This window comes from Tauraco erythrolophus, chromosome 5 (assembly GCF_009769465.1).
Source record: "Tauraco erythrolophus isolate bTauEry1 chromosome 5, bTauEry1.pri, whole genome shotgun sequence".
Classification (NCBI taxonomy): domain Eukaryota; kingdom Metazoa; phylum Chordata; class Aves; order Musophagiformes; family Musophagidae; genus Tauraco; species Tauraco erythrolophus.
In genome coordinates, this window is record NC_141469.1 from 31,781,415 (window position 1) to 31,793,661 (window position 12,247).

Genomic DNA, 12,247 nt, shown 5'->3' on the forward strand with positions numbered 1-12,247 from the left:
CAACAACTCAAGTGTAGATGGACCATCATCCACATCATCCATTGACTGGCTTTCCACATCCAGAGCCTCATACTTGTTGTGCAGAGGCACCTGGGAAGATGAAGTTGGCAAGGAGGAGGTTCATTTGCCACTCCGAGCACGAACTTGTCTCCATTCACTCCTTTCCCTTAAGTTAATGCCCCACATTTAAGTTTCTTCCATGGCTTGTTACAGAACTGATTTTGCACATATCTCTGGTATCACCAAGCCCCAGGAGACAGATTTTTTTTTGGAGTCTGACTGCAAATGGGTCAACAATGTTCTGTAGCTATTAACATCAACAGAATTTATTGAAAAAATATTTTTTCTTTAGCATAGACAAGAAATGTTTTCCTTTGAAAAACAAATCCACGATATTGTGCTTGGTAGGAGTGATATCATTCTTCATTGATCTCTATTGAATGGTTAAGAAAGTAGCACACTATAAGTCTTTTCCAGATGAGCTTTTATTAGATGCACTGTACAACAGCTCTCTATTTTCAGTTTGTTTATATAGCATCCAGTAGCATTACACCATTTACTCTTGGGAAGAAAAAGAGATGATAACAGGGGAAAAAAAGGGAGAGAATGTGTCAGACAACGACAGGGAAGAGCAAATGTCTGCTTCCAGGTCCTTAAAGCAACTTGTTTGCATGAGCGCCATCTCCTCTATTAACATATTGAGCTTCCAGGAGTGAAGAGACGCTGGGGAGATGATATGAGAGCCTCATGTCAAATTCTGTAGACTGTAAAACTTTATTTTGCTAGTGTTGGATCTGGCAAGAAATCAGATGCCGAAGTTGAACTGGGTTAGGGATTTGCGAGGAGTTAAAATTCCAGTAACGTGGGAGACACTTTCTTTATATTTTCCATCCGAGCTGCACTTGCAAGATGCAGGCAGATGCTTACAGATGAATGCCTGCATATATAAAATAAGTACCCTCAGATTTAAAATTATCTGTCCATGGATAGAACCCATTTTAACTTTGCATAAGTGAACATTTCCCTCTCTATCATTCAGATGCAGAAGGAAGCCACACTTAGGCATCTGTGTTTAAATCATCAGTAGCTCTTTTGCAACAAATCAAAATGCAGAAAAAAAACGAGTGAGATAAGCATCAGAAAAATCCACAGCAACTGTGAGCTTTGTCCCTTTTTCAGTTGGGTGAAATGTGGATTGCTGAATTGGGCTGGCAGCGTGTTATTTACATTTTTCCTAAATGGTAGCTGGTCAAAATAATTACTACACTTATGAAAAAAGAAGAAAAATGAAATATATGATGTTTTTAGATTTCTCAAGCACAGGACATTGTTAACAAGTACTCTCAACAACAAACAGCTTTGCTCTGAACAGAAAACTCTGGTACTTCATTAGATTGTACAAATAGGTGGATAATACTGTCCATTTGCTCTTCTCACAGCCAAAAATCACAATGATCAGATTCACAGAAGTGCAACGTCTTGTGCTTCAAACTTAATGCAATCTTCAAGTAAAGATTCTTTTTACTACTCAGTTTTATTGCAGTATGTCTATCCTTTATTTCTCCCTTGCTCTTCAGATGCCAATAGTTTTGTATAAGAAAAATAAACAAATTATTCTTGTTTGGTTTTCTTTCATAATCACTTGGGCATTTTATTTCAAGCATTTCTGCTAACCTGCAGTATTACATATCAACAAAGACTGCTAGAGTGTCAGTACTGTGTTTTTTTCTAAATCTTGCACCTAAACCTTGATCTGTTATTTTTTAGTTTCTCCATTACATATCAGTTGAACAACGTCTTTTTAATCTAAGAGTAATTTCTCACAACAGAACTAATATCTGCCTATTTGCTGTCCTTATCGATTGTGCAACTTTTTCTGGAGTTGGCTTGGCTCAGGGGAATCGGTAGGAGTTTTATCCTTCATGTTAATGGGGTCAAAACTTAGCTCTACATTTTGTTTCTCTTTTAATTTTTTTGTGTACAGTTCTACCTATATCCAGAATAATGTGGAGTAACACTGGCCTATGTGTTGATTATGTTTGACTGAGGGAACGATGTGCTTCTAAGAAGAAACTCAATGAATTTATTTTAAAATCCTAATCTCTCTTTTACTTTTTTTTCTCTTTAGATTTACTTTTTCTTCTGTGCACTCTGCCACACTAAACCCAGCTGCAGAAGTAGATTCATCATTCCTATTACTTGTTAATTACGTTAATTTTCTTTATAGACTGTAATTTATTAAAAATGGATGTATGTATTTGTTATAACAAATAACTTTATCAATAACATCACAAGTTATGTATACACTGTTTACATACACAGTGAAAACCCAGCACAAGCAGATCAAAAACAAATCTCAGAAATTACTCACAATTACTCAGTTTTTGTTCTTTAGATGATGTCTGAATTGGAATCAGTGGTTGCTGCACTGTCATTTTATTGACATATCATCAGTAGTTAGGAATGTTCGTTATCCCTGTATTTTGTCAGGGACCAGAAAGAAATGCCATATAATCAATGAATATCCAGCTTCGGTAAGACAAGAGAAATAGCTGCCATGTATCCCAAAAGAACCAAAGTGCAGACAGGATCAAGAATGAAGTTATTCTGCAAAAGTACCTATCATTTCGTTAACTCGAGGTTTAAGCATATTTCAAAGACACAATGAAGATTTTCAATGTGAGCTACTTCACACTTGACAGGAGAAACTGTTGAGTAAATAGTGGAAGAAAGATTTTCATAAATACAAAGAAAAGGAGCAAGTACAAGCTGTATTGCTTATGAACTTACTCTTCATTGCAGTGGACCAGAGTACTGGATGGTTTATAGAAACACAGAACAGGTTACTGCTCAGAGGAACATATGGTTTAAGAAATTTCCTGATGTTAATTCTCAGGTCTGACTTGCACAATAAATGCCTTGAGATGAGCAGAGTATTGAGAATAAGACAAAAGAACCAGGTGATCAGCAAACCTTGAGGGGTTCTCTGTCCTGTTCAGTTTCTACTCCTGATATAGGTGCCACACTCCTGTCAAAGGCATCCTTAACAAAATCTGCCCTACTGACACTTTTCTCAGCTATTTGAAAGTCACCATTGACTTCTCAGTGAAGAACAAGTTGGACCACCTTCAAGGTGGTGCTGCTCACCAGCAGTGCTGCTGTAGTGACCAGCACAAAGCACAGTGCTGCTTTCTGTAAGGAATCCTATATCCCTTCTCATTGCACAGCCTCAGCAGAGACAGGCTTCAGATTGCCTGAGGTTCTTCAACACAGGCACTGCCATGTCAGACAGAAAGCGTGGAATGAAAAGGACAATGTCCAGGACTGAGGAGCGGTGCTCTGCATAGCACCCTGGTGCTGAGGACCTCGTGCACCTACCGAAGAGCTGCTGTCGTATCTTTCCCTGCCAAGATGACTACCAGTGTCTGCTCTTCTGGGAGGTAAAACATGCTTGGCTAGTCAATAGCAGACTTCAAAGCCTTTCCAAATTCTATATTATTAGAATATTTCAATCTCAACATAGTGTGGAATAGCAATATATTACAATAGTGGTCTAACAAACCACACTAAGAAATAATGTTATTCTATCCCTGGGAACACTTTTCACCATTTTGTGCAGCTTCTCATGAGCACTGAGTAATTACGACTTTGATGTGCACTGGCCTAGGTCCAAATAACTGAAATGCAACATGATGTGCAGACTGTCATTTTTCAGAAGCCTGAGTTAGAGCAGCAAAAATGTCGGTATCTTCTTCAAACTCGCTTCAAAATCTAAAGCCTAAGGGAAAACCACATGATTATACTTTCTTTCAGTGTCCACTGGTCTAGCACACACATAAGACCTTATGTAGAAGACATCTAATATATGCGATAACCGTGATTAAAGGCAGAATTTTAGTATAGTACTCTCAGTATCTTGTGAAGTTCTCTTCATTTATTTTATGTGAACATGGAAAGGAGAAGATTATATTCTCATAAAAATGTTTGGCTGATTAAATTGCCTCTTTGGCAAAGAAGGAGCCCTATCTAACGCTTTTCACTATACCATTTCTAAGAACTGTAGGAAGAAACGTAGCTTAATCAACTAAGCTATCTTGTTCTAAAAAGCCTTCAGATGACTAGAAGAGGCATTTTGCATAAGTTTGTTAAGAAACTGATTGTCTAATATTCAAAATAAATCAACTTCTGGGGATTTAACCATGACAACAAAAGGTGCATTTATGTCAAATAAGTTTCAAACATGCATGCCTGATTTGTTCTGTGTATTTAGTTTAACATCAGTGGTTTGGAGACTCAGTACAATAGCTTTTACTTGGCACTGGTGCATATTCAGTTGCTATAACAATTGTTTTCTGTTATAATTGATCCTGCCTGTTCCCTTTCAGATGTGTTCAATGTGTGTTTCTGATTCATGCTTTCACCCTGCCCAAGTTTTCCACTGCAATAGTCAAAGGTTAACTGGGTCTCCATTTCTGGACCCCTGGCAGGATGGCCTCCTTGGGCTCACTGTGGTTGAGTGTGGGGTACCAGCCACAGCACAGCAGTGACTGAGAGAAAGCAAGTCAGGAGAGGAGAGAAAGACCCCAGGATCAGGTACCACAGGGACAGAGGGATTTTTTTGGAGGTGGGGAGAGTGCTGGCAGAAGAGATCTGGCTGTGGGAAGTGATGGAGAATGGGAGTCAAAACCAGTGTAGACAGGATCTGAGGAGAGGAAAGCTCTGTAGGAGCGATGCAAAGGAAAGGAAGCTTGGGGAATTGGAAAAGGGAAAATGCCAGGAGTGGAACGGCAGGGCAGAGCCAGTGTGGAGACTAGGTAGGCACAAGAGCAGAAGCCATCAGGGTTAGAGTACCCTGGGAAATAAGGTCCCCGGTGAATGGAAGATGTTCCCTTGGAGTTAAACCTGAGAAATGAACCCAAGACATCTGCATTCCAGTGCTCAGCTGTTGCTGGCAAATTAAGTGGGGCAGTGCTGGGCAGGCTAGACCTCCCATGGCAGTGAGACTCTGCAGGACCTCCAGTGTTTGGCTTCTGACCTTGCACACTTCTGGCAGGCTCCTTTCCTCACTTTGTTTGGATATAGGCGAAGGAGCTACCAGGAGCAGAGGCTGGAGACCTCCTGTGCCATTTACATGTCTGGTACCAGACGAGTGAGCAGCAGCCAGTACTGACCCCTGCATGAATGCAGAGGGTTCAAAACTGCTTCCCTGATAGAAAACCATGGGATGCCATGGCGTGTCGTGTCAACCACTGAAAATAAAAGAAGCTCATGTCTGCTATTTTTAAAAGTTTAGAGATCTGTACACCAAGAAATATCTGCCCAGAATCTGCCTAGAGACGTAGTGCTGTGAAGGCTGCACCAGCCAGAAACAAGGAATTGCCAGAATCACAAGCATGTGTATATTCAGCATCCCTTCTTCAGCGCACTAATGGACTGTGATTTGGGGGCAGATTAGGGTTTAGTAAGGCAGAAAGCTGTTGTCCAAACATCTGATTTTGCCCAACTTTGAAATGGTTTCGCTTGCTGCAAGGAAGGAATGCAGGCATGGGAAGGACAGTCTCATGTTGAAATGTTTTAACTCCCAAGAGAACTAAAATCTCTGCTTCACAGTTCCCATTACTTTCCCTGGGAATTCGGACTCTGTCAATGAGCTTTTGAAACCAAAATGGACCAAGAGATTGTAATATTTCTAGGGCAGTTTAACTTCCATTTGACCCAGTACTCACAACAATGGCAAGCAGAATAATTGTGATGGAATAACCTTCAGAATACTGTCATGAGAACAAGGGTTCAAAGACATAAAAAATTATCCCCTTTTGCAGAATGAACAATTCAAGCTTTAGTGTGAGAAGAATATCTGATATCTGTGAACTCTAATGACAATTTTAAACTTATTTCAAGGACATTTTGTGCCAAGTGCTGTCTACAGAAGAAAAGCTCACACTAATGGTGTTTGTTGCTAGTACTGTGCAGGAAAATGGAACAACAAAAAAAACAAACTAAAACAAAAAACTTCACTGTTCTCCAAGCCAGGAATGTAGAAGCAGATATTTGATTACTTCAGACATATTAAAGCTGGAATACATCCTTGCAATATCATCTTCATTGGAATAGAGATAAAATAATGATAGAAAAATGACCAGAAAAAAGTGGACATATAATCAGTTAAGAAGAACATACAAGGTAAATATGAGGTGCTAGGTGTCATGGATAATGTAGTACAGTGTCCCTATCTGAAAACTTTGTACTTTAGGATTGAAAAGATTTTCTCTTAAATGGAAAAAAAAAAAAACATCGTGAACCTAAAATTTTTCAGCTTTTATAGTTCATCACAAAATGGCATTTTTAGGTCATCCAATGGAGCTGGTAGGAAGTATATGAGTAAGCAGTTTGAGAGGAATCAAAGAATATATTGAAAGGCAAATCCTTCCAAGAATATTCAGCAGTAATATTGCTTATTGCTTTGCAGTATATCTAAATGGAGCTACTCAGCTATCCTCCTCAGCACACCACTGCACTAAAGTAATTACATCACCAAATGAGCTTTTGAATCAAAAGTGAAAGGTTTACTGAAGACAACAACAAAGTGGAAACCTCACTGGTTGCTTTTGCATCCTGTTCTCATACATTTAAATCAAATACTGGTTCTTTTTTCTTCTTTTTTTTTTTCCCCAAAAAAAGTTTTTGAAAGTAATTATCATACTACAGCAGTGTTTCGAATCACCCATCTGGATGGATTTTGTTGTGTGGGTTTTCTCAGAACTATTCATTTAACTCTCTGCCACAACAGTACTGTTCATATGCCTTGCTGACAAAAAATTTCCATTACCATTTTTAGAAAACTGTCGCAAATGACCCCAAAGTCTAATTTCTGTGTGATAACACTATGTTTGAATGTCTACCATTAAACACAGAGAGATAGATTAGAGATCTTTAGAGTTCTCGTTCTTTCATGTGGATTAATTTCCATTTATCAGCCCTGAATATCATTAAATCTTCACTCAGTCATTCAGCACTGTGAATTTCCTGCATTTCTACATAGTAGCTTTAGACTTAACTATCCCGAATAATTTCATATCCTCTGCAAAATTTGTTCCCTCACTATTTACCTCTTTTCCTTTATCATTTGTGAATATGCTGAGCATGACAGGTCCTACCACATATCCTTTGACATTCTCAATAAACTGCTAAAATATTCTTTTATTAATATATGTGGTTACAACCAGACAGAGATAAAAATTCTTTTGGTTAATCGAAGGAAATCTTTTTTAGCAGCTCTACTGAAAACCCTTGTCCACCTTTTTTCTCAAGTCCAAGCATACTGGATTGACAGGTTCACCTTGCCAGTAAAATGCCATCTTCAAAAAACACAGTTTTACGAGATATTCCTGTGACTCATCCCAAATCTATCATTTCACCCATATTTATTAATTCCATCCTTCATTACAGTTCTTCACCAGTCTGGCTGGTGCTGAAGTTGAACGTAACTGATTTGTCTTTCTCAAGAAGACCTCAGTCACCTTTCGAGACCCTGGTACCATATTAATGATTTTTATTTCCTGATTCTGGGGCTGGGTCAAGAAGTGTGTTAATTGCTTAGTAGTTTGGTGAATTCATAAATCTGAATTTCTTTTAGAAAATAGGAGCTCTCAGAGGTTTGTTTTCAGTTTATTGATTTCTGAAATGCTTGCTGTTGTTAATTCTGACTGACACAATTCCTCACCATTCTCTTCTCTGCTCTTCTGCATCAGTGACAAATTCCCCAACTTCCTTTGCAATAAATGAGGACCAAAGTTTTTCATCTTCATTTTCTATTCATCCTACTGACTCCGGCAAGCTCTCTCTTTCTGATATGTTTGAAGACGTATTGATTACTAACATTTATGTCTTTATAAAGTTGCTTGTTCTATTCTTTTTTTTTGGCTGCCCTGTTGTTCATTGATATTTAATTTTCTACAATTCATTATCTTCCTCTCAAGTGGATACCACTTCCATTTTAAGGGTGTGGAGTGTTTTTCCACTTCTAATTCCCTCCTTTACTCTTCTCTTCAGCTATACTAGCCTTGAGGTGTGGGAATGGTCCTCTTAGGGCCTAAGTTTCCAGTATAATATGTTTTAATAGTATTTTTTTAATAGCAATTTTACCTCATTACCTGCTCCTTTTAAATAGCTCTTTAACAATCTTCCTCATTTTAGGGTAGCTTTTCTTTTCTAATGTTTCACTCTACTGTGAGAGAAATTCTTTGTTTTCCCTCTCAGTCCTGCTGCTAAATCTGTGTACCTTACAGTCTGAGTGGCTCTTCTGTATGTACATCCCAAGCCTCCAGCTCTGGGATCAGCTCAGAGCCAGTAGGTGCTTGTCCTCTTGTGGCTTTGCTGACTGCTTGCCCGAAAAGCATATGTTAATGGGGTGATTGCGACTTGAAATTAAATTTACCCAGGGTATGTGAGGTATTTGATGTCTCCCAATGTTGTTCACTGTTTTCTGGCCTGATTTGCCTCCTTCCAAAATGATTTTCAGCACAACTCCCACTGACAAGCCTGAGGGAGGAAGATAAACTGTGCTTAAAAATGTTCATCTTGCAGAATTCCCTACAAATCATCTCCACAAAGGGAGCTAAGCTTGAAAGACCGCAGAGTGGAAGGCAGATGACAAGTACCCAGAGCCTTTACCTCTTTCCTGCTGCCAGAAACATCTCCTCTCTCTGCCTGTGCTTCCAAGTGCACTTCACTTCCGCTGCACTTTCCCAATGGTCAAGAACAGCCATAAAAACTCTCACAGGCAAAAGCTACCCAGTTCACATAGTCTAAACCAACTCAGGATCGAAAAGGTTTATTAATTTAAGACAATTAAGACCACACGATTTACTAGCAATCAGCATACTATATGTTTAGGATGAATACTTGCTACTCCCTATAACCTGCTGATCGCCATGCCAGTGAGAAAGCCTACCATAAGGCTGCATATGCATACTCGAGGTGCAGGTCCCTACTTGCTTCACCTTGTAATCCACTAGCCAGTTGAATGCTACTCACTGCATCCACCAGGTGGCTGCTCCATCCAATCAAGCAAAGGTTGAGATGACAGCAGGGCAGCTTCTGGCTGGTTTCGACTCCTGCTGTTTCCACTCAAACATCTCTGCTGCTATTAAAAATTTTCATGCTTCTTTTATAATTCTTTCCAGCTTTACTTTGTCTTCATTTCTAAAGTTCTTTTGAAATTTCCTGGTTACGTTTTTATCTGGCTGGTGGCCATCTTCCTCTTTAACTTGATTGGTTTGAGGCCAATGCCCCACAGACAGTTTTACGTATTTGATACATGCATACGCTGTGCACACTTGTACTCCTGTCTTAAAAGCTATGGTTATTCAGGGCACTTGCCAAGAATACACCATGCAGGTACCTCCACAAAAGCAAGTCAGGTATCTCTGGTTCTCAGTCCTGGCCACTGCAAAGGACGAACAGACAGTGAGCCACTTCTGCACATATTTTCTAGAGGGTACAGATGAATCAGTCCAGGTGAGCATAAGAAAGGTGCCTGCTTCTTTTTGCATCTCTCTGTACTATCAAATCCCAAAGAGTAAAGCTTTTCCTTTGATGTCCTAGGTGAAGCCAGTGCTCTTCCCCTGATCCTGAATAAGACTCTCCTGCAGGTAAGTTGTATTTGGTGCATGGAAGAGAAGTCTGTTGACCAAGTACAAGTTAATTTGTGGTGTCCCTATGGCTTTTCTAACTTACACCATTTGGTTAGTCAGGAACAGTCAATGGAGAATGGAGACAGCAAAGAAGTGCCATCTTGTAGCTATTCCCAGGAGGATTCATCCCTCCCATGTCAAGACAGGAAGTGACTCACGATCTGTCTGTAGTCACCTATTGCCATTGGAGATTTCTCCTCCATGAGGGGAGATTTTGTCAGCAGCTTCTCTGCTGAATCCAGGCCACTTTCCTCATGCAGATCAGTCATTGACATCTCATCCTTCATTCTTATGGCTAGTTCAGCTTTGCGTACTCCCAAGTTCTCATGACAAAAATCTAGTGTTTTTTTCTTTCTTTTTAAGTAGAAGATCATATTCATAAAAATCTGTGAACTCACATGGAGAAAATACAAAAAGAGGATATTTTAGATTCTTTTTCACTTATTTGATCCACAATACAGAAAGTTAAGATGACAAGCATCTGCAAAAGTAAAAAGGATTTTGTGACATGAAAACAAAGGAGTCAATTATTATTGTAAACCTTGTGGCTGCCCACTGAGGAGAGTAAGGGATTGCTGAAACAAAACGTTCAGTAGGCTGAAAATTAACTTACAGTACAGTACATTAGTTGATCCACACTAAATGTGGCCCAGGGTAGCTTGTTCCAAAGCTGCCTCACATTTCTGTGTGCACTGAAACAGAGAAAAGCCTCTGAACTTTCCTTCAGAGACTCCTAACTTCCTTAACAGACCAGGAAAAGAACTGAAAAGACAGAAAAGATTTGGCTGCAGAAGGAGGAAGGCAGCAGCAGATAACATTGAAAAGAAAAGAAAGTTCTAAGCAAAACCAAGACACTCAAGCATCAGAGCTTGTAAAACTAATTGTATTATCAAACAAGGTACATTGTGGAAACAGGAAATAAATGTATTGTTTGTAATCAAGTTTTCTCTCCACCACTATAAAATAATCAGCTTGATGAAATGCAAGTGGTACATTTATCTTCTTTCTTTACAAGATGTCGTGTGAACTTCTCTCTCCTGCCAATTAGTATTGATCTTCACTTCATGTTTCCTTTCCAATAATGAAGTAATAGAATCTGACACATAATTTGCTGAAATAATTTTTTCATTAGACTGCACCAGACCCTGTCAATACCTTAAGACAGTAGGCAGTTCATTGTTTGCAATGATATCTAGCAGCGTTGTCACATGGCTATAGCTCTTCATTTAATATCTTTATAAAAATAAGCTAGTCTGCAAAATAAATATGCTTTAGAGAAGGTTTTGGAGTTCAAGTTGCTAGCAAAGTTAAGTGGCATGTGGCTAGAGGTAAACAATAGATGATAAATTGCTTTGATATAACTGTGATATTTGGTCTGGTTTTTAATTGTTGGGGTTTTTTTGAGACAGAAGCCAGATGCATCTGCTTTCAGAGACAAGCTAAGCCACATTTATATTAAAGCCAATTAAAAAAGAGTAGGCAAGCTAGCATAACAACATTCTCTTTCTGACTTGTGCTTCCTCAGAAAATGTTTTCCTTTTGGTTGTTTTACAGTGGCTGCAATTCCGACATATTTTTAAAGATAATCTCATCAGATCATCGGTTTGATTTTCGAAGCTAAAGATCAGTGCTGGGTCTATGCACAGCTGCAAACACCCTTTGCATTATATAATTTCCTCCCTTCTGTTTTCAGGGATTTCATTTATCATAGAATGGCACAGGCTGGAAGGGACCTCAGAGATCATCTAATCCAACCTCCCTGTCATGGACAGGGACACCTCTCAACTAGATCAGGCTACTCAAGGCTCTGTCCAACTTAGCCTTGAACACCTCCAGGGAGGGGTGTCGTGGGTTAGGCTGACCCTCCCACACAGCCGGTCACTCCCCCTCCCCCACCCCCAGGAATGAGGGAGAGAATTAAAGAAGAAACGGGAAACCCGTGGGTTGAGATAAGAACAATTTAATACAGATGATTTAATACACAGTGTAGATGTTCACCACCCCCTCGTATGCGAAGCCCGTCTCATCCTGAAGCTGCAATCCTGGACGAACGCGAGGCCCCGAAATAGAGAGGGGCAGAGAGGGAGAGAGAGAGAGTACTCCGAGAGTGGGAGTACTGGGAGAGAGAGAAAAAAGAAAGAAAAACAATAGAGCAAAAGCGCAGCAAGCTCAAAAGAGCAAAAGCAGCGAAAGAGCCAAAGCGCAAAAGCCCTTCTCTCCAGCTGCCCCTCACTTTTATACTGGGCATGACGCTGCATGATATGGAATACTAATTGGCCAGTTTGGCCCTCAATCTTAAGTTCCACCACAAATCACAAGGGGAATCGTGTTCTCCTTGTCCCAACTATGCTCCCCCCTTATCCCACAGTGCTTCTGCACTCCGGCACACTGAAAAGTCCTTGGAGTTTCACGTCCAACCACAAACATCAACTTGCTATCAGCATTCTTCTCAGAGCAAGCCTCTGAGTAAAACCAAAACAGGGAGCTCTTCTAGCTGCTAAAAAGAAGAGCTAACCGGGTCCCAGCTAAAACCAGGACAAGGGGGCATCCAC